Consider the following 24629-nt stretch of genomic DNA (forward strand, 5'->3'; position numbering starts at 1 on the left):
GGAAGAATATATTGCTTTTAGAAAGATACTCCTAGCAGCAGTCTGGAGCATGGTGTGACAAGAAGACACAGATGAAGGAAACTGCCACAGTAGTTCAATAGCCAAGAGAAGAAACGATGAGAAAATTATAACAGCACAATTTACATAATATTAGAGTCAAAAAGACACTTTTCTAAAATTTAGGAACATACAAAACATGAGAAAAAAAGAAAAATGTATGAAAAAATGCACTAAATGCAAGCAAAGCTATATTCAGAGACAAATTTATAATAAGTATATTGTCTAAATTTTTAAAAATAAGCTAATCATTGACCTGGAGAAATTACAAAAATAATTAAGTTTTAAAAAATAAGAGTAAAAGTAAATTTGAAACAAAAGGAAAACAATAAATGAATCAAAGGGCTTATATTTTCTGTAAAAAAATATTGTTAATAAATCTCTAGAAAATCTGCTCAAGAATAAAAGATTGAAGTAAATAACTTAAATATGGAAAAAGGGATCTGCTAATAAATAAAAGGGCTGTTATTTTAAATTACCAGTGAATTAAATGCAAAATTATATGTTAAGATATTTGAAAAGAAATTTGTGAAATAGATAATTTTCTGCAAAAAAAAATATTAAATTACAAAATTTACTCAAAGAAAAACAGCAACCTAAATAGAATAATATTCAGGTAAGAAAAGAAAAAAATCTATCAAAATATAAATTTTTGAAAAAGCTTGGAAACAATTTTACTGAGATACCCCTTATGTATTAAAGTAATATGTAGTTTCAATTATTACTAAAAGTATAGCAAATTTTCAGTGGATAGATATCTAAAGATCAACAACTGGCAAACAAATAACAAGCATATTGAAAAGTGCAATGGAGAAGAAAGATTTCACTTATAATAGCTATCAAAAACAATATAAAATATCTGAGAATAATCCTAACAATAAATATGTGGTCCCATAGGAAGGAAGCTCCCAAACTTTCCTGAGAATAATCAAAGACCTAAATAAATCTTTCTAGAAGCATCTGATCTAGTACGACTAAAGATAACAAAGAATGAGTTAATTTTGCCAAATCTAACCAAGTAAAAATATTATTAGATTATTTGAAATGCATAGATTATTGAAAATGGAAAATAATTAGAAATAATAACGGTTAATACTTATGTAGTGTTTACTATGCGCCACGGCACTTTTACATAGATAACCCATATAATCTTCATATCTATCCCTGAGATGCATAATATGCTTTTCTGCACTTTATGCAGGAGGGAAAAAAGAGCTCAGAAAAGGAAATTGCCTGAGATCACATAGCTCGTAGATTTTGGAACCAAGAATTGAATCCAGACAGCATGACTCCAAAATTCAAGCTCTAACCTGCTATGGTATTCAGCCTTTCAATCCCAAATGTCCAAAAATTGGAAACTGGTCAAATAAATTAGGATAGACATATATGTCTTTTAAAAATGGGAAATGCTTAGATACAATATTAAGTGAAAAAAAGGAATAAATAGAACATTATAATAATATAATCCCAGTTATATTATTTTTGCCTATGTGTGTAGGCCTGTATGTAGAAAGAATGCATTAAACGAAAAAAACTGGACAAAAATATACCAAATATGTTAACTGTGATTTGAGGTAAAATTATGTATTATTTTTATTTTTAATACATTCCAATTTTTCTGTAAGCAGCAAGTGCTACCTGTATAAGAAAATAAACAACAAAACTGAATTTTAAAAATAGGCATAGTGACCATAGATTTAAAAAGATAAAAATTTGAATTAAAATAATATTTTACTTAACTGAGACATTGAGACATAGAAAGTTTCCCTCCTTTAACCTTTCCAAATTACATGAAATCAACTAAGAGCCAATGATGAAGCAAAGCTAAAATACCCCTCCTGCCTGATCCAACTCCCAACCATACCCCTCCCTCCTGCCCCCAAGCATATATGATACTACAGGCTAACAGGAATTAAAGTTTGATATATAAACAAGAAAATTGGAGGAAGTCACACATTTCAAATAGTATAAAAAGTTTGAGTCTTTTATTATTCAATTAGTATATAAGGATCAGCAAATTATGCTCCAATCTGTCCGATTAGACACTGTGTAATCCTAGACTCCATTGCAGGCTTTTTCTAGTACATTTCTCTAATGCAAGACATGAAAGAAAATAAAGCAAGCCAAAATCTTTTAGATTATTTTATACCTAAATGAAAATAACAAATAAGCTAAAATATTTTACCTTTTTATTCGAATACTAGAATCTCTTACTTTTTTTTGTTAAAAGTGCAATATTACTGAAATTCTTATCGAATGAACCGTCCAGGATGATGATTGATTTCAGCTCCCTTTCAGTATCCTTTCTGCCTCAGAAAACAACACCCCTCAAAAAAACATGGATGTTTAACCAAATAATGATCTGTTTGAGTATCTCTCTCAAAGTCCACATCTCCTAACTCAACAGGTCTCAAGTTGCACCTGGAAACACAAATTGTATTGCAGTAATGAAAATGTCAGCACAGGCCTCTATCTGCAGCCACAGCCACTTTCAGCTTTCAATTTTTATTTAAAAGGCTTAATTGGAAGTTTTATTACTCCCAATTAGGCTTTTTAATTAAAAAGAAAGGTTGAAAGAGGCTGCAGGCAAATACTGCTGAAACCCATATCAGCATAAAATCAAAGGAAATAAAAACAAAATTACGCCGTTGTAAAACAGCAGTTAGAGGCACAGTTTTCAATAATGTTTACCTCTGGTCATATTTAATGTTGACGATGAAGCGGACGTGACTGATTGGAAAAACCAGACTGTGTCTAATGTAACAATAAAATTCATCAAAATGATACTTAAAAGACCACATTAGCATTCAAGGCAAAAATCTACCAAAATGCACAGTTGGCAATTCAAGTAGTTAGCAACTCTAATTCACCAACACTGCACTAACTCTACACACTAATGTAGACTCTTAAAATCTCTTTAACAAGCAGAATACTATGTATAAACAATGTGGGTAAGTGTTTATTGTTGTAAGATGATTAGCTTTTTAATTTCCTAAAGAATTTTTTTTCTTCTGTATAAAGACTTAGCTTGTCATTATTGTCGAGTTTGGCACTAGTGATGGTTTTTTAACTCAAAAACGAAATTAGAACTTGCATTCGCTTATATTTTTGGCATCTTTTGAATTTCATGTAATATCTTCAGAGCAAAATAGAGCTTCTTATATAGAGGTGAGTTCATCATCTGAGGTAACAGGAATATGTAGAAACATTAGATCTGTAGCAGACACAATTTCATACCTAATAAACTTGGCTATTTATCCCGAATTTTATAATAAGAGTCAGAAGAAGATATTTAAAACAGCTCTCATATAAGCTGTGATACTGAAGAAGTTATTTCTCCATATGGTAGCTTTCCAACTCACAGATTAGATTAATACTTGCCCCCAAATCACACAACCAAATTTTGGGAAAAAATATGCAAATGTCTATGCAGAGAAGGTAAATTTTAGTATGATATCAAGGCTGACAGAAATCTTTGTTGTTTATGTCCAGTCATTTAAGGAGTTCATATTTTGGCAGTTGGAATCTTGACTAAAAGATAATGCAGGTGGGGGCCACCCCGTGGCTTAGCGGTTAAGTCCCACGCTCTGCTACTGACGGCCCGGGTTCGGATCCCGGGCGCGCACCGACCCACCGCTTGTCCAGCCATGCTGAGGCAGCATCCCACATACGGCAACTAGCAGGATGTGCAACTATAACATACAACTATCTACTGGGGCTTTGGGGAGAAAAAGGGAAAGAAAAAAAAAAAAGGAGGATCGGCAATACATGTTAGCTCAGGGCCGGTCTTCCTTAGCAAATAGAGGAGGATTGGCATGGATGTTAGCTCAGGGCTGATCTTCCTCACAAAAAAAAAAAAAAAAAGATAATGCAGGTGTAATGCAGCCCCTCTGCATTTTTCTAGAGAAAATGATCGTGCATAATCTCTTTCAGGAGGAGACATTCACTAAACTTGAGCAGACCAGGAAGGAGGAGTGGGTATCTGTTGTGTCATGGATTACAGTCGTCTTCATCTCCCGGCTTCAACTCATGTCCTCTCCAATCCATTCTCTGCATATCAAATTTTCGTAAGGCATAAGTCAATTCAAATCATTCCTTGCTTTACAAACTCTTTTATGGCTTCTTCTAGTGGCTACGTGGCTACAATAAAATCCACACTCCTATGCGTGGCCTGCAAAGCTCCGCCTGATCTGGCTCATGACTTCAACCTCATCTTGCGTCTTCTTTCCAGCTCACTCTCCTCCAGTTACTAGGGCCTTTTCCCAGTTCTATGAGCACACTAACCAGCTGTCTCCTTCCTTGGGATATTAGCACAGGCCCCACTCTATGCCTAACACTCTTTCCAGTTTCCTAAGGGCTGGCTTTTTCTGTGCTTCTCAGTTTAAACACAGTCTCCATATAAACATTACGTCTTCAGAGAAGACTTCCCGAACCATTTAAAGGAAGTTCATCACAGTTACTATCTTATTCTTTCATAATTCATACATTTATATGCCCCATAACTTATCACAATTGTAATGATGATATTTAGTGGTCCACTTCCTTGTTTTCATATTTTTTTAATGTCTTCAACAAAAGAATATTTCAAAAAGGCAAGAACCATGACTGTTTTGTATGTCAATGTATCATACCACCTACCCAGCACCAAGCCCCATGCCTGGCATACAGCAGGCACTCATTAAACGTTTTTATCCCCCTTGTAACAATGTCTTTTATTTATTTATTTATTTGATTGTTTATTCAACAAATCTTTTTTCCAGCTTTATTGAAATATAATTGACATATAACATTGTATTCATTTAAGGTGTTCCATGTGATGATTTGATACACGTATAATTTGCAAAATGATTACCACAATAGGGTTAGTTAACGTCTCTATGACCTCACGTAATTATCCTTTTATTTTAGAGGTAAGAACATTTAAGATCTACTCTCACAGAAACTTTCAAGTATATAATATAAAATTGTTAATTATAGTCACTATGATGTACATCATATCCCCAGAACCATTCATCTTATAACTGGAAGTTTGTACACTTGGACCAACATCTCCCCATTTTCCCCATCCCCCAGCCCCTGGCAGCCACCATTCTACTCTCTGCTCTGAGTTTGTTTTTTTTATATTTCACATACAGGTGAGATCATGCAGAATTTGTCTTCCTTCGTCTGATATTTCACTTACCATAAAGCCCTCAAGTTCCATCCATGTTTTCACAAATGGCAGAAATCTTTCTTTCTCATGGCTGAATAATATCCCATTACATATAAATATATCTATATTTATATATATTATATTATATATTATTTATATATTATATATAAAATATCTCATTACATATATATATATATGCCACATCTTCTTTACCCATTCATTGGTAGATGGACACTTAGGTTGGTATCATGTCTTGGCTATTGGGAATAATACTGCAAGGAACATAAGAATACAGATATCTCTTCAAGATCCTGATTTCATTAGCTTTGGCCATAAATCAAGAGAAGCGGGATTGTTGGAACATATAGTACTTCTATTTAGGATTTTTTGAGGAACCTACATACTGTTTTCCACAGTGGCTGTGCCAGCTGACATCCCCACCAAGAGTGCCAGAGGGTTCCCTTTTCTCCACATCCTCACTAACACTTATCTCTTATCTTTTTCATTATAGTCATTCTAACAGATGTGAGGTGATATCTCACTGTGGTTTGACATGCATTTCTCTGATGATTAGTGATGTTGAGCATCTTTTTGTGTCCCTGTTAGCTATTTGTATGTCTTCTTTGGAAAAATGTCTATTCAAGTCCCCTGCTTACTTTTTAATCAGATTGTTGTTTTTTTGCTATTGAGTTTAGGAGTTTCTTACATATTTTGGATATTAACCCCATATTACATAGAGGGTTTGTAAATATTTTCTCCCAATCAATAGGTTGTATTTTCATTTTGTTAATTATTTCATTTGCTGTGCAGAAGCTTTTTAGTTTAAGGTAGTCCCACTTACTAATTTCTGCTTTTGTTGTTTGTGCTTTTGTTGTCATAACCAAAAATTTTTGCCAAGACCAACATAAAGGAACTTTTTCCCTGTTTTATTCTAGGAGATTTAGGTTTCAGGTCTCATGTTTAAGTCTTTCTTTTGAGTTAATTTTTTTTGAGTGATGTAAGATAGGGGTCCAGTATCAGTCTTCTGCATGTGATTATCCAGTTTTCACAACACTGATTAATGAAGAGACTATTCTTTCCCTATCGAGTATTCTTGGCTCCCTTGTCAAATATGGTTGATCACATATGAGATAGTTTGTTTCTGGGCTCTCTGTTCTGTTCCGTTGGTCTATGTGTCTATTTTTATACCAGTTTCATACTGTTTTGTTTTTGTTTTGCAGAGGAAGACTCGCCCTGAGCTAACATCTGTTGCCAATCTTCCCCTTTTTGCTTGAGAAAGATTCACCCTGAGCTAACATCTGTACCAATCTTCCTCTATTTTGCATGGGGGATGCCTCCACATCATGGCCACCAATGAGCTGTGCAGGTCTGCACCTGGGAACCGAATCCGGGCCACCAAAGCAGAGCACGCTGAACTTCACCACTAGCCATGGGGCCAGCCCCTGTTTCATACTGTTTTGATTACCATAGTTTTGGAATACAGTTTGAAATTAGGAAATGGGATGCCTCCAGCTTTGTTCTTCTTAGGATTGCTTTGGCTATTCAGGGTCTTTTGTGATTCCATATGAATTTTAGAATTGTTTGTTCTATTTCTGTGAAAACTGCTATTAGAATTTTGATAGGGATTGCATTGAATCTGTATATTGCTTTGAGTAGTATGGACATTTTAACATATTAATTCTACCGATCCATGAACATGGGGTAAATTCACATTTATTTGTGTCTTTTGAAATTTCTTTCATCAAAGTCTTACAGTTTTCAGTGGGCAGATCTTTCACTTCCTTGGTTAAATTTATTGCTAAGTGTTTTATTGTTTATGATGCAACTGTAAATCGGATTTTTTAAAATTTATTTTTCAGATAGTTCATTGTTAGTGTATAGAAATGCATTTTTTGTGTGTTGATTTTCTATCCTGCAACCTTACTGAATTTATTTATTAGTTCTAACAGCTATTTGGTGGAGTCTTTAGAGTTTTCTATATATCAGATCATGTCATCTGCCAGCAGAAACAATTTTACTTCTTCTTTTCTGACTTGGATGCCTTTTATTTCTTTATCTGCTGATTGCTCTGGCTAGGACTTCCAGTACTAGTTGAATAGCAATGGTGAGAGGGGGCACTCGTCTTGTTTCTGATCTTAGAGGAAAAGCTTTTGGCCTTTCACTGTCGAGTATGATGTTAGTTATGGGTTTGTCATATATGGCCTTTATTATGTTGAGGTATGTTCCTTCTATTCCCAATTTGTTGATAGTTTTTATCATGAAAGATGTTGAATTCTTTCAAATGCTTTTTCTGCATCTATTGAGATGATCATATGATTTTTGGCTTTCATTCTATTAATGTGGTGTATCAAATTTATTAATTTGCATATGTCGAACCATCCTTGTATCTTAGGGATAAAGCCTACTTGATCATTGTGTATGATCCTTTTAATATGCTGTTGAATTCAGTTTGCTAGTATTTTGATAAAAAATTTTGCATTTATATTCATCAGGAATATAGTTTTCTTTTTTTGAAGTGTCCTCATCTGGCTTTGGTATCAGGGTAATGGTAGCCTCGTAAAATGAGTTTGAGAGGGTTCCCTCCTCTTCGATTTTTGGGAAGAGTTTGAGAAGGATTGCATTAATTCTTCTGTAAATGTTTAGTAGAACTCACCAGTGAAACCATCTGGCTCAAGAATTTTCTTTGTTGGGAGGATTTTTGGTTACTGATTCAATCTCTTTACTTATTACTGGTCTGTTCAGATTTTCTATTTCTTTATGATTCAGTCCAGGTAGGTTGCATGTTTGGGGAATTTGTCCATTTCTCCTACATTATCCAATTTCTTAGCATATAATTGTTCCAAGTAGTCTCTTATGATCCTTTGTATTTCTGTGGTATCATATTTTATATCTCCTTGTTTGTTTCTAGTTTTATTTAGTGAGTCTTCTCTTTTTTTGATGAGTCTAGCTACAGGTTTATCAATTTTGTTCATCTTTTTAAAAAACTAGTTCTTAGTTTTGTTGATCTTTTCTATTGTTTTTCTGCTCTCTATTTCATTTATTACTGCCCTAATCTTTGTTATTTCCTTCCTTCTGCTAACTGTTGGCTTAGTTTGTTGTTGTTTTTCTAGTTCCTTGAGGTGTGATGTTAGGTTGTTTATTTGAGATATTTATTTTTTCTTAACATAGTCATTCATCACTATGAATTTCCATCTTAGAATTGCTTTTGCTGCAATTTTTTTTTTAAATTTTTGCTGCAAAATTTATGGGAATAAATTTTGATATATTGTTATTCCATTTTTGTTTGTTTCAATATATTTTTTTATTTCATCTTTGACCCATTGGTTGTTCAGGAGTGTATTGTTTAACCTCCACATATTTGTGAATTTTACAGTTTTCCTACTGGTATTGATTTCTAGTTTCAAACCTTTGTGGTCAGGAAAAATACTTGGTATGATTTTGATCTTTTTAAATGATAAGACTTGTTTTGTGATCTAACATGTGACCTACCCTGGAGATGTTCCATGTGTGCTTTAGAAGAATGTGTATTCTGCTGCTGTGGGAAGGAATGTCCTGTATATGTCTGTTAAGTCCATTTGATCTAAAAGATAGTTCAAGTCCAACATTTCGTCGTCAATTTTCTCTCTGGATAATCTACCCATTGTTGAAAGCAGGGTATTGAAATCCCTTAGTATTACCGTCTTGTTGTCCATTTCTCCCTTCAGATCTGTTAGTATTTGCTTAATATGTTTAGGTGCTCCAATGGTGGATGTATATATACATATTCATAATTGTTATATCCTGTTGATAATCTGACCCATTTGTCATTATATAATGACCTTCTTTGTCTCTTATTACAATCTTTGTCTTAAAGTCTATTTTGTTGGATATAAATATAGTTACCTCTGCTCCCTTTTGGTTTCCACTTGCATGGAATATCTTTCCATCTCTTCACTTTGAGCCTATGTGTGTCCTTAATTCTGAAGTTAGTCTCTTGTAGGCAGCATATAGTAGGATCTTGTTTTTTTACCCATTCAGCAATTCTATGCCTTTTTTTTTTTTTCCCAAGGAAGATCAGCCCTGAGCTAACATTCATGCCAGTCCTCCTCTTTTTTGCCGAGGAAGACTGGCTCTGAGCTAACATCTATTGCCAGTCCTCCTCCTTTTTTTCCCCAAAGCCCCAGTAGATAGTTGTATGTCATAGTTGCACATCCTTCTAGTTGCTGTATGTGGGACGCCGCTGCCTCAGTATGGCCGGAGAAGCGGTGCGTGGGTGCCCGCCCGGGATCCGAACCTGGGCCACCACTAGCAGAGCGCGTGCACTTAACCGCTAAGCCACGGAACCGGCCCCAACTCTATGCCTTTTGATTGGATAATTTAATCCCTTACATTTAGAATAATTACTGATAGATAAGGACATACTAATGTCATCTTACTAATTGTTTTTTGGCTGTTTTGTATTTCCCTTGTTCCTTTCTTTCTCTCTTGCTGTATTCCTTTGTGAATTGATGATTTTCCATAGTGGTATACATTGATTCTCTTCACCTTTTGTGAATCCATTGTAGGTTTTGCTTTGTGGTTACCATGAGGCTTACATAAAATACCTTATAGACCTAAAAGTCTATTTTATGCTGATAACAATTTAACTTTGATCACATACAAAAACTCTACTCTGTTACTCTTCCCTCTTTTTATGTTTTTGAAGTCACAATTTTCCTCTTATATTAAGTATTCATTAGGTTCATAGGACCACTTTGTGAGATAAAGTATTCTTTGTTGGCAGTTTTTTTCTTTCAGTACTTTCAATATATCATCCTACTCTCTCCTGGCCTATAAGGTTTCTGCTGAGAAATCTACTGATAGTCTTATGGGGATTCTCATGTAAGTGACAAGCTTCTTTTCTCCTGTTGCCTCTAAGATTTTCTCTGTCTTTTATTTTTGACAGTTTTATTATAATGTATCTTGGAGAAGATCTCTTAACGTTTAGTTTTTTTGAGGACCAATAAGCTTCATGAACTTGGATATCCAAATCTATCCCCAAATTTAGGATGTTCTCAGCCATTATTTCTTTAAATAAGCTTTCCATGCCCTGCTCCCTCTCCTCTCCTTCTAAGAGTCCCATAATTTGCAGATTGCTTGTCTTGATGGTACCCAATGTTTCCACAGGCCTTCTGCACTCTTTTTCATCCTTTTTCTTTGTTCTCCTGTGACTGGATAATTTCAAAGCTTCTGTCTTTTATTTTGCAGACTCTTTCTTATGCTTGATCCATTCTGTTATTAATGTTTCGTAATGTATTTTTCATTTCATTCATTATATTCTTCAGCTCCAGAATTTCTGTTTGGTTCTTCTTTATTCTTTTTATCTTTGTTAAACTTCTCATTTTGTTCCCCTATTGTTTTCCTAATTTTGTCAAATTGTCTTTCTGTGTTTTGTGTTTCTGGGTTTTTTTGGGGTTCACGGAGCTTTCTTAACCCAGCTATTTTTATTTTTTTGTCAGATAAATTGCAGATACTCATGTCTTTGGGATTGGTTACTGGAAAATTATTGGGATCCTTTTGTGGTGTCATGTTTCCTTGATTTTTCATTGTTTCTTCAAGTATTGAGTTGCTCTCTTCACATCTGTAGTAGCAGTCACCTCCTCTAGTCTTTACTGACTGGCTTCAGAAGAGAAATGCATTCTGTCAGCCCTGCTAAGGATTCTGAGGCTTTCTCAGGCCTTCTATAAATACAAATAACCTTACTGTCTTAATTTTCTACTGTTGTTATAACAAATTACTATAAATATAGTGGCTTAAAACAACACTAATTTATTATCTTACAGTTCTTGGGGTTATAAGTCTGACATGGGTCTCATTGTACTAAAATCAAGATATTTGCAATGCTCTGTTCCTTTCTGCTAAGGTCTGAACGTTTGTGTCCTCCCAAAATTCATATATGGAAATTCTAATGCCCAATGTGATGCAATCAATGAGGCAGAGCTTTTGGGAGGTGCTTAGATCATGTGAGTGAAGCCCTTATAAATAGGACTAGTGCTGTTATAAAAGAAACCCCACAGAGCTCTCTAGACTCTTCTGCCATATGAGGATACAACAAGAAGTCTGGAACCTGGAACAGGCCCCTCACTTGACCATGCTGGCACCCTGATCTTGGACTTCCAGCCTTCAGAAGAATAAGAAATACATTTCTGTCATTTATAAGCCACCCAGCCTGTGGTATTTTGTTATAGCAGCCTAAATGAACTAAGACACTGTCTGAAGTCTCTAGGGGAGAATGTGTTTCCTTGCATTCTCCAATTTCTATAGGGTGCCTGAATTCCTTGGCTTATGGCCTCCTTCTTCCATCTTCAAAGCCATAATTTCTCATCTCTCTGACCCCTCTTCTATCATCACATCTGCATCTTTGACCACAGCCAGGAAAAGTGCTCCCCCTTTTAAGGATTCATGTGATGAGGATGGACCCATCCAGATAAGCCAGGATGATCCCAAGGCCCTCAACCTTAATCACATCTGAAAAGCCTCATTTTCCTGGGAAAACAACATATTCATGAGTTCCAGGGATTAGGATGTGGGGAAACCACATATTTGGGGGAACCATCACTCTGTCTTCTACAATTATCTTTCTGAGTCTCAATTCTCTCACTAGTGTAACAAAAGAAATAATAGCTTCTACCTTACGTAGTTAAAAGGATAAAATGTGATTATACACACGAAGCATCTGAGCCAGCGTCTGGCATATAATTGTGAACCTAAAACTGTTAGCTACTCTTACAAATAACAACCTGCCCCTGCTGTGCCCAATCACTTCTAACAAAGCCCACTTTCTACTGCCACAAAATGGTTAGGGTCATTGGTTTTGAACCCTTGCCTATCACAGATTCTTTTCTATTTCTCAGAGGACAGATTTTTCTGTTTCTACAGGTTAATCTTAAATCTTTCATAAGCATTTGTCTCCCCTTCAAATAAGCAGGAGAGGTGGTACCAGGGGTTACCTGTACAAGTGAAATTTTCGAAACTGCCACTCACTAATGGGTCCTAAACCCCAAACTTCTCTTATGACCATTCATGGTTACTTTCCGATCTAAATAAACCTCACACTAAAATTCATCATAAACGTTCACATGTCTCTTTCCCCCAGGCCCAGAGCTGGACATGGTGAGGCAGCTAGCCAATCACCTGCTGTTTTCAGAGGGCCTGGCGTCACAGTGTAACCAGATTGCCAAGGTTCACCTAGAGGATTACCTGCTAAATCACAAGTTTAAAGAAAACAATTTAGAGTTACCCAAGAGGAAACAACACACTTACTTATCTCCAGACTCTCCACACAGACTGTATTAAATTTTCCGTAACCAAATTTACTGCAGGACTGAGAACAAGGATGTGATATTTCTGCTGAAAGTTTTTGATATTTGAAACTGCCTTGTGTAAAGAAGATGAAAATGTAGGTGCAATTCCCTATCTCTTTGGCAAAACATTTTTTCTATTTGGGAAAACTGCTTGGTCATCTAATTATTCCTGAGTACAAAGTAAAAATAAGTTCAAAGCACAGGACCTAAATTAAACTAGATAATGCTTTCCAAGGTCAAGATTTTTTAAACATGGTATCTGATATCATCAGACTGTTCGACAGTTCTTTTAGCACCAATTTCTGTGACGTTTTTAAATCAATAAAACAAATACTCAACTATTGGAGAGAAAAAGAAAGGAAAGATGGCATAAAATTCCTTTCTTAACAATTTCTAAACTAAATATATATTTGAATATTGCAATTGTTGAGCCAAGCTGGTAAGGAACACTTAGAGAACTATCTAGCATTTTTCCAACACTTGGCAGTCACTTCATTAGGTGTACAGCATAGGAATTTAGAAAACAAGTAGAATTCAGCCAAATAGATTTGCTGTAGTCAACACTCACAGATGCTAAAAACGAAAGCTTGTTTTGTTTGAAAAGGGCACCCCTATTCCCATCCCTGCCCATCAAGTGAAAGGGAAAATATATGAGGATGTCAACCGTGAAATGTCAGCATACTAAGTAGGATATATAGCTCAAGTTTCTTGATATGAGAGGGAAAGATTTTGGTGAACACTATTTGAAAGTCCATCTGCCACAGAGTTCTCCTGTACTTTCCCGTGTTTTATAAGGCTGCTCGGGGGGATGTGCAGAGCGTGGAATTACTATCTCCACACATCGCCCATCACCACCCACAGCTGTTCCTGGGAGTACTGGAGAGAATTGGATGTACCAAAGAAAATGAATTTAGAAATAGAAGAGCTTCAGAATTTGAACAAGAAAAGGAAGAGAACTGAAGCAAATGATACGGTTACCTTACCCCATGAGACAAGCATGCGTGAATTAATGAATATTATAAGATTTTTTACTAAGCCTGAACATAACTACAAAATATAAAACGGGTCTAGATCTTTTGTTGTCACTATCAAAGGGCGAAAAATGAGCCAGTCCAATGTGACAGTGCTAACGGCATATAATGAAAGCTTGAAATTGAAATGGTGATAAGCTCCGTGTGCAAGTCCTGTAGATCAGATGAATATTTATTACAGTTACATTTCAGATTCTACTAAAGAGCACATAACATCTTAAAGAATAACTTTAAAAGCCCTCATCTTTTCATTTCAAAGGAAAAGAAAAAAGGGATATAACCTACATAATGAATGGCAATAGTCACAATATCGTAACGTTTCTCAAACCAGAAAAACCCCTAATCACGTCCCAGATTTAACAAGATGACATCCAACTATAAACAGGATCATTTCACACACAACGATATCACAGCCAGCTCTGCGGAGACAGCGGAGCGACATTACACAGTTTAAAAGCGCATTTGAAAAGGGAAAGTGCAACCAAACTACCTGGAGTATATGAGTGAACATCATAAGATTAATAATCTGTGAAATTTAGCCAAAATCTTGCCGTCCATAGCAGGTATTTCAGTTTTTCTTAGACAGTTAAGATGGCTGGAAACTTTTAAAGATAGGAGACTCGTTTGAAATGGATTTTGCTTTAAAAAAGATGGTTTTGATGTATCCCTACACAGCGTCAAAAGTAAACGGGCACCCAAGTGCAACAAGGGCTCTCAGGAAGACACATTTTCAATACTGACCTGGCCAAGGGTGAGACTGTGGAAAATATACTGAGGTTTGATTTGATGGTTGTCTCAAGCTAAAAAAAAAGAAAAAAGAAATAAAATAAATCTTCTCTCACTGTATCAACAACAAGATGGTGGCATTTCTTTTTGAATCATCAATAGAGTGATTACTCGTCCTATAGCATACAGCTCATTAATCTCTCTTATTAGACCAATGATAATTTGGACTAAAATTTACAGTCCACAAAGTATATTGGTTTGAGACAGTATAAAAAATATACCTAGCTAATGAAACTTACAATTTTTCTTTGTTTTCCCTTAATCATCTGGATAATTTGTCTAAAACATTGCCCCCATCTACCGCATCTTTCTAAATAAATATGGCTAAATACATATGACTCATTTTGCAATTGTGCCTCCCCCACCATTTCATATGAATCTGCCATCCTATTTTTCAAAACAGAGAAATCAAAAACACCCTCCGTATTTTAAGACTATAAAATCGTGGCAGAAAAGTACCAGAAGGTAAATATTCTTTTTTTTAATTTCCTTCCTCTTAACCAGTTTAGGGAAAAAAAACCTGTCTTGCTTGAGCTTTTAATTAGTTAATCTCCCAAACAGGTAAGTCGGTGCTGTTAAGTGCTGTTCTGGTTTCAAATAATTACCTGAAAATGAATGCCTGGGGTTAGATTAACTATTGCGTCATCAGCATTCATCACTACCGCTATAGCATGAAGTGAAAGGAAAATAACGTCAAATGAAGAGAGGAGATAAAACTATAAAAACACAATGGACACAATTTTTTTTTAAATCTTGGCATTGACCTTCTCCTCCCCAGACGCTATTTCATTGCACACATTGTGATGGTCACGTAAGAGCCACATTCTTGAAGCATATTTATCTGGGACAAATTTTGTATGTGTTTCTGCTTTTCACGCACAGACTCTCACACCTTAGCGGGCACCAGAACCACCTGGGGGAGCTTATTAAAAGTTAAGATTCCCAGATCTTTTCGGATGACATGCCTACCCAGACTAGGGAAACTAAAGAAAAAATAAACAAGTGGGACTTTATCAGATTAAAGAGCTTTTATAAGACAAATGAAACCAGAATCAAGATGAACAGACAAATGAAACCAGAATCAAGATGAACAGACAACCAACCAGCTGGGAGAGAATATTTGCAAAACATACATCAGACAAGGGGTTGATCTCCATAATATATAAAGAACTCACACAATTGAACAACAAAAAAACAAACAACCCGATCAAAAAATGGGCAGAGGAAATGAACAGACACTTCTCCAAGGAAGATATACAGATGGCCAACAGGCACATGAAAAGATGCTCAACATCACTAATCATCAGGGAAATGCAAATCAAAACAACACTAAGATACCACCTCACGCCCGTTAGAATGGCCATAATCACCAAGACAAAAAAACAACAAATGTTGGAGAGGATGTGGAGAAACAGGAACCCTCGTACACAGCTGGTGGGAATGCAAATTGGTGCAGCCTCTATGGAAAACGGTATGCAGATTCCTCAAAGAATTAAAAATAGAGATGCCCTATGATCCAGCCATCCCACTACTGGGAATCTATCCAACGCACCTGAAATCAACAATCCAAAGAGGCTTATGCACCCCTATGTGCATTGCAGCATTATTCACCATAGCCAAGAAGTGGAAGCAACCTAAGTGTCCCTCGACTGACGATTGGATTAAGAAAATGTGGTATATATATACAATGGAATACTACTCGGCCATAAAAAAAGACAAAATCGTCCCATTTGCAACAACATGGATGGGCCTGGAGCGTATTATGTTAAGCGAAATAAGCCAGAAAGAGAAAGACAAACACTGTATGATCTCACTCATATGTGGAATATAAACCAACACATGGACAGAGAAAATTGGACCGTGGTTACCAGGGGCGGTGGGGGTGGGGGTGGGGGTGGGGGGTGGGGGGTGGGCACAAGGGGTGAAGGGAGTCATATATATGGTGATGGACAAACAAAAATGTACAACCCCAAATTTCACAATGTTAGAAACCATTAAAACATTAAAAAAAAAAAAAAAAAAGTTAAGATTCCCAGGACTCAAAAGGCTCTGAGGAATGTACATGTACATTTGGGGGCCCAGAAACTTCCAAACATTCCACATTGATTCTCATTTAGGGGGTCTATGGATGATACATGGAGAAACACTACCCTAGAGGCTCTTCACTACATCCTCTTCTACATATTGAAAGAAAAAAAGAGAAGATTCCCTGCATGTGCCTTGTACCTGGATAAGGCAGAAATTCAGCCACAATTTTATCTCACTTTCCACTGTATGAATGATGGTAATGCCACTGACCCTAAGCCGAACCTTCCAGTGACAGGTCTTCAGCCCCTCTCGAAGTAATTTATCCCATCTTTGAACAACTCTGATTGTTCTCTTCTTCTTACATTTGCATGAAGATCTTTGTTCTAACCTTTGGAATCACATTCTATAACAGCTATTTTATTCCAATAAGCCCTCAAACTGCCAGTGTAGGCACAGTGTAGACGGTCCCACCCAGACGACTGGCATGGGCACAAAACCCAGTGAAAATGCTCTGAAGGTCATACAAGATGGCTCATTCTTATCGAAAGATGGAAGGATTTAAGCGATTTGAGATTTGGGTAAAGCTTCATGTGAATATAAAACGTATAGACCATGAGAATGGGGAATGGAAACACAAAGGAGAGTTTGTTTTCTAAAGATACAAGATACACATGAAAAAATAAATTCAAACAATACGAAAGTTAAGAGTGAAAAGGTAAGGTCTTTTTTCTCAAATCTGACCTTCTAGCCCCATACTCCTAAAAACAGGTATTTCAACAGTTTTTATTTTCAGTTATTTTACTGGTTACCTTCTTCATAATATGTTTATTTGTCTCTCTTTACTTATAAAGGCCTGAAAGTTCCCCTCGTTTCCTCACCATGAGAGATGAGGAGAGGGCACCTACCTTACTTCATCTATCTGTCTCCCCTTCACCTTATACTACTTATTTGAGTTAGCCCAGTGGTTGCCTCTATGGCTTTAAATTACATAGTTAAATTTCCAGCCCTGAATTAATCATCTTGGGCAGCATCTAAAGATGATATGAAAAATGAGGAAATTAGCACAGATCCTTCCTAAAGGTAAGATGTTAAAAATGTTTTCTTAATCACCAACTTCTGTGTTAGGTGGCTGACCTGAGGCAAAGCTATTGAATTCATTCTCTCTTCTATCCATAGGCAGTAGTGTTGCTGACATGTATACTGTGGAGAATTGTTACAAAGTTTCTAAAACCTTATATTTCACACAAACATGACTTTGTGGAATATACACACACTAGACTGATTGTCCTCAAACATTTCATTCAAACAGACACACTTATCTTCTTGTAACTTTCATATAACACATGATTTTAACTCACACAACGTGATTCTAATCTGTTCCGAAAGAGTTTATGCTTTATCTTAAGCTTCCTGGGTAACACACTCTATTTTCAGCCCCACAGAAAGCCTTCTTTATTTGACAGGGTCCTTGACTTTTAATCAAACTTCAACAACATCACTCAAGAGTAATAAAACATTTATTGCAAAAATGTCACCAACTAATGTCTTAGAACAAAGCCAAGCTATCAGTTCTGAAAGAATGGTTGCTTCCAAACTACCTCACTGGGTTAGTCTTGGCTGTAGAATAAATGACAGAAATTTACTCAAAAGCTAACATATAATGAAAGAAATGACAGAGCTATAAACAGGTACTTGATGAATCACAACAGTAAAAGATACGGCATTGTTGTAACATGTTCATAAACTACAATGGCAGACTTAATTATGCCCAATGGGAATGTGGTTGGTTTCATTGCTGTTATTTTGAGTAATGATATTGACAGTGAATCAAAAAGACAGAGAAACAACACTACAATTACAAACCAAAGAACAACTTTACAAGAATTCTATGTCGTACACAGCTAGGATGCAATTGTCATTTTTTCAATCACACTTGCACTACACAGAGAAATCACTTTCAGTATTGTCATGAAAGCTAATTTATGTAGACCAAAATTCGACTTTCCTGAAATTGATTCCTTAATTTTCCCAGTATGAAGTTAGTGTCTTGTAGAAAATATACAGGATTAACTAATCATACAATGTCCTTAAAGAATTTATAGTAAGGCTTTAAACATCAATGGACTAAATGCTCCAATTAAAAGGCATAGGGTGGCTGATTGGATAAAACAACAAGACCCATATACATGCTGCATACAAGAGACACACTTCAGACCTAAAGACACTCACAAACTGAAAGTGAAGGGATGGTAAAAGATACTCCACGCAAATGGCAATGAAAAGAAAGTTGGGGTAGCAATACTCATATCAGACAAAATAGACTTTAAAACAAAAACTGTAAAAGAGACAAAGAAGGGCATTACATAATGATCAAGGGAGCAATCCAACAAGAGGATGTAACACTTCTAAATATCTATGCACCCACCTAAATATATAAAGCAATTATTAACAGACATAAAAAGAGAAATAGACAGTAACACAATAATAGTAGGGGACTTTAACAGTCCACTTACACCAATGGATAGATCATCCAAACAGAAGATCAATAGGGAAACATTGGCCTTAAATGACACACTAGAACAGAGGGACCTAGTAGATATATACAGAGCATTCCATCCAAAAACCGAAGAATACACGTTCTTTTCAAATGCACATGGAACATTCTCCAGGACTGATCACATATTAGGCCACAAAACAAGTCTCCATAATTTAAGAAGATTGAAATAATACCAAGTATCTTTTCTGACCACAACAGGATGAAACTAGAAATCAACTATAGGAAGAAAATCAGAAAAGCCACACATACGTGGAGATTAAACAAAATGCTACTGAACAACAATTGAGTCAATGACGAAATCAAAGAAGAAATCAAAAAATACCTGGAGAGAAATGAAAATGAAAATACGACATGCCAGAACTTATGGGATACAGCAAAAGCAGTTCTAAGAGGGAAGTTTATAGCAAAACAGGCTAATCTCAGCAAACAAGAAAAATCTCAAATAAACAATCTAACAATGCACCTAAAGAAACTGGAAAAAGAAGAACAAAGTCCAAAATCAGTGGAAGAAGGGAAATAATAAAAATCAGAGCAGAAATAAATGAAATAGAGACTAAAAAAAATATATAAAAAATTAATAAAACCAAGAGCTCGTTCTTTAAAAAGATAAACAAAATTGACAAACCTTTAGCTAGACTCACCAAGAAAAAAAGAGAGAAGGCACAAATAAGTAAAATCAGAAATGAAAGAGGAGAAATTACAACAGACACCTCAGAAATACAAAAGATTATAAGAGAATACTATGAAAAGCTATATGCCAACCAATTCAACAATCTGGAAGAAATGGATAAATTCTTAGAATCATACAACCTTCCAAAACTGGATCAAGAAGAAATAGAGAATTTGAACAGACCAATCACCAGTAAGGAGATGGAAACAGTAATTAAAAACCTCCCCCAAAATAAAAGTCCAGGACCAGACGGCTTCCCTGGTGAATTCTACCAAACATTCAAAGAAGACTTAATACCTATCCTTCTCAAACTGTTCCAAAAAATGGAGGGGGGGGGGAGCTCCCTAACTCATTCTACAAAGCCGACATTACCCTAATACCAAAACCAGACAAGGACAACACAAAAAAAGAAAATTACAGGCCAATATCACTGATGAACATCGATGCAAAAATCCTCAACAAAATACTAGCAAATCTCATACAATACGTTAAAAAGATTATACACCGTGATCAAGTGGGATTGATTCCAGGTATGCAGGGATGGTTCAACATTCGCAAATCAATCAACATAATACACATTTATAAAATGAAGAATAAAAATCACATGATCATCTCAATAGATGCAGAGAAAGCATTTAACAAGATACAGCATCCATTTACGATAAAAACTCTGAATAAAATGGGTATAGAAGGAAAGTACCTCAACATAATAAAGGAGAGACAGAAATAGCCAATAAGCACATGAAAAAAAGGTTCAACATCACTAATCATTAGGAAAATGGAAAGCAAAAACACAGTGATCACCACTGCACACCCATTAGGATGGCTACTATCAAAAATCAGAAAATAACAAATCTCGGCAAGGACGTGGAGACACTGTAACTGTTGTGCACGCCTTCCTTTTCCTCTGGATGATTCACACCACACTGACACACTCAGCAAGTCAGCTGCACGCTTATACATTTACTCATTTATTTAAAAAATCTAGGCGAGGATTTATTTAACAAACACTTACATAAATATATTTACTTATTTATGTATTTATACTATTACTTTACTGCCTCCCATTCTCCTATGTCTCTTCTCCTTCCAGTTTAATCAAAACATCCTCCACAAAACACGTTCAAAAACAACCTAAGGCCCCAATCCACTGATATATAACAAAATATGACCACAAACCACAACACTTACACAACCCCGATCAATAGGCTGCAATTCTCATTATCATTCCATTAAAGTAATATGAAATTTCTGTTACTACATAACCAAAAGTCAACCCTAAAATCTCAAAAAATAATGATTTTCAATTTATAAATTATTATTTACCCCCCTTTGCGCCACAATTCTCTTTGAGTCATTTTACTGGTCATCTGCATCACAGGGAATAATAAAAGAAAAAGAGTGCAAACATGATTTTACCAAACTGCTTATTATCCTAGAAAAATATATGGTGGAAGAAAAGGTTAAAATAATTTGCTGAAAGGGGCTTAGGTGTGAAATAATCGTTGGCTCACTGTGTGAGAGACTTCTCCACTGTGTTTTACATTCAGTCATCATCACACATTTGGTGAGTGATCAACAGTACCTTAAATTTAGTACTAATTTTATATTGTCATTCTTACAAAAACTGTGAACAGAAGGAATGAGAAAATAGATATGTAAATAATAAATAAACTTTAAGTAATGATTAATGCCAAGTATTTAAACTAAATTTCTAATACTTGTTTCAAAAGTTTCCACGGAGTATAAGTGAATCTCCACATGGACACTTCATGTTTCTACAACTCTCAGCAACCTCACAAGGTGTCAATGAGCTACTGATGGAAGGAGCATGTCCCACATCCCATTAATTAATCACAAAGGAGACAAAAGATATAATCATTAATCTATTTCAACTCAATTTACTGTTTATCAAAATGCTACTATTAAAATTACTGTTAATCATTGCTACTCCCAGGTTAGATGAACAAATATCAAAATTTCACATATAATCTTTAAAATACTTATCTTTTACAGAAATTCTTTCATCCCATAAATCATGTCTGCTTACAGTTTACCAAAAGAAGAAAATTATTTTAACAAAAAGGAATAATGTCTAAATTTTACCTTGCCGGGCATATTTCTTCCCATTTAAATCAATAGCAAAATCTTCAGGGTAGAAGTCAATTATACTAGAATCCTGTATCAGGGAGAAAAGCAAAGATTCAAAACAAAAGTCACATATTTCTGTTATAAAGAATTTGATACAACTTTCATTCAAGTTATCAGGCCTGATAAGAAAATGAAGTTTCATTCCTTTTAAAAAATGTTATTAAGATATCAGGTCACTAATCCCGGGCCTAGTAAAAACAAAATTCACAATTTTATTTTAAAAGATGAAAATAAAAAGGCCTTATTATAAAAGAATTTTAGAACTGACGACTGTGGGCCCAAGACAGTGAAGAGTTTATTAACTCTAATAATTCCTACTTCTCAGCTGGGTGTCACTCTTTCTAGCTAGGACACAAAACACACGCAGCGGTGACTGCAGGTAAACCAGCCTTCATGCTCTGGTACCCACCACACATGGCTGGAACCAATAAAAATAAGGACTTACAGGTATGCTGAGAACAAAATGACTGTTATAAGAATTTCTCCCAAACACACATCAATTTTATTTACTGGGTAGGGTACTGATGGCCAAGGAAAGCAGGGAAAAAAAAGTAGCAAAAAATATACAGAAGAATCCAAATACTTTTACTTTGTTTCTGGACTTCACTATTGTAACTATAAGATGCAAAAGCAATTGTGACTAGTGCTAGCAAAATGTACGACAAAAATCCAGTTATCAACACACTCAAAAACTAAGACACTCACAGGATCACGCGTGAGCTTCCGCCACGATGGAGGTAGGAAGTTACCACTTGCAGCTGGAAAAACTCCCATAAGTTGTTCCAGTCGTTTAAACTGCAAGAAAGAAAAAAAGTTTAAGATAAGACACAATTTTTATCTAAGCCAAAATTCTACAAATGTTATGGCTCTAAATACTCAAGCTTACCAGTTTAGTACCCTTCTCAAAATCAGAAGGCATGTCTGCAACACCTTCAAAGTCTGAAGCAAATGGTGCATAATGAAATGGATAATACCACTTCCAGGAAGCACAGCCCTAAAATCAGTAAAAACAAACAGAAAACAACAACAAAAACAAATCTATGTTAATGATGGACACGGTAAAGACAAAAAAAATTAAACTATCAACCTATAATATTCTACTGATAAAACATATGACTTCTGGTACATATTCCATGTATTAATTTTTTTCCATGAGTCCTCAAAGATGTTTGGATTAAATCTAAACTTTTACTGCGTATCAACGGCTCCTTGATTTAAAAAATACTGCAAAGCATCTTTAATAATCAGTACTTAATACCAAACTTTATACTAACAAACACAATTTGGTGAAGATTTTTATCCTTAAAATGTGTTTGGTGACATTTCTTTCCAACTCGAGAGCTGCTATCATCACATAAAATGAAGAACAACTGCAGCTGACACTCACTGAGTGTACAGGTGGGTAAGGGACATCACTAGAAGAGTGACTGAGAGTAACAGAGCCAAAAGTTTCATTTTACAATTCCCTATTATATTTTCATGTGACAACTTTCTCTTTACTTTAAAAATATTTAAGTAAACCAATCAAAAAGAAAAAACAGTAAGTTATACTCAAAGAAAAGAGAAGCCTTCCTGAAATGAGTTTTGACTCTGCGCCTAGTGAATTAAAATCCTGAGGGTCAGAGCCGACCCAGTGGCACAGCAGTCAAGTTCACAGGTTCCACTTCAGCGGCCCAGGGTTCGCCGGTTTGAATCCTGGGCTCGGACCTACTCATCGCTCATCAAGCCATGCTGAGGCGGTGTCCCACATACAAGAACCAGAAGGATTTACAACTAGGATATACAACTAGGTACTGGGAGCTTTGGGGAGAAAAATGTTGAGGGTCAGAGTAAAACACGAAATGAGAATATTTTACAATTGATACTTAGTGTATTAAATTACATTCTACTTTCCAACAAACTTCACCTATTCCCAAGTCACATCAAATCTGCTTCACTCCCCAAGCACGAAACCAGGTATTATCAGTGCTACAATCCCCTATATGTCCGCCTAATCGCTCACCAATCTGACATCTCATTTATCAAAAGCTTTAAGTCAGATACAGATTACTCCAATGAGAATGCACTTCATGTAACATCACTACACTATATGGAGGAAATGGGATCATTCAAATTCCTTTCAAATTCTTACCAGTTATTTTCCAGGCTTTTGTCCTTTGTTCAGTCATTTAGCGACTGTGTATTAGTTACTCTGTTATTTTTTATTCCAACTAAACAAAACAATAAACTTTAATAATTTTAAAGACCAAGTACTCTCAACCACAGTATTTAATGCTGAAATTCTTTAGCATAACAAAAATTAGCTTCGTTTATATATTAACACCTAAGGAGCTTCAAAGGCTTTACAAACAAATCTTATTTAAAGTAATGAATTTCTTTATAGGAAGCTTGAAAATATGAGTCTGGGTTCAATTTCAGAATATAGCTCAACAACACACACTATTATAGAAATAACTATTTTCTTAAAGTGATTAACTAGAGATTTAGAGGAAAATATTCATTTTGTACCTGGTAATAATATCGAAGAACCCAGCAGAGCCCTTCAACGTACGACTGTACAACTTTACGACGGAATTTGTCATCAGCTGCATCAACGTCAAATTTGTTCTTGTAGTACCGCTGCTTCCAACCAGCTTCCCAAAGCCTAAAAATCAGGCAAAGCCAGTTCATGTTGAATTCATACACTTTCAGTAACTAGCTACCAATTTATCATCCAAATCAATTTATACTTAATATCCAGGTAAAATGTAAATGAGTTAAACAGTAATATTAACATAGCTTCATTTAATTATTTCTAAAAAGTCCACTCACAGGATTTATTATCAACTTAAAGATAGTTAAACGTTAAAAACTCAAACACTGATTCTAGAAAGAT

This window comes from Diceros bicornis, unplaced genomic scaffold, assembly GCF_020826845.1.
Source record: "Diceros bicornis minor isolate mBicDic1 unplaced genomic scaffold, mDicBic1.mat.cur scaffold_55_ctg1, whole genome shotgun sequence".
NCBI classification, from domain to species: Eukaryota; Metazoa; Chordata; class Mammalia; order Perissodactyla; family Rhinocerotidae; genus Diceros; species Diceros bicornis.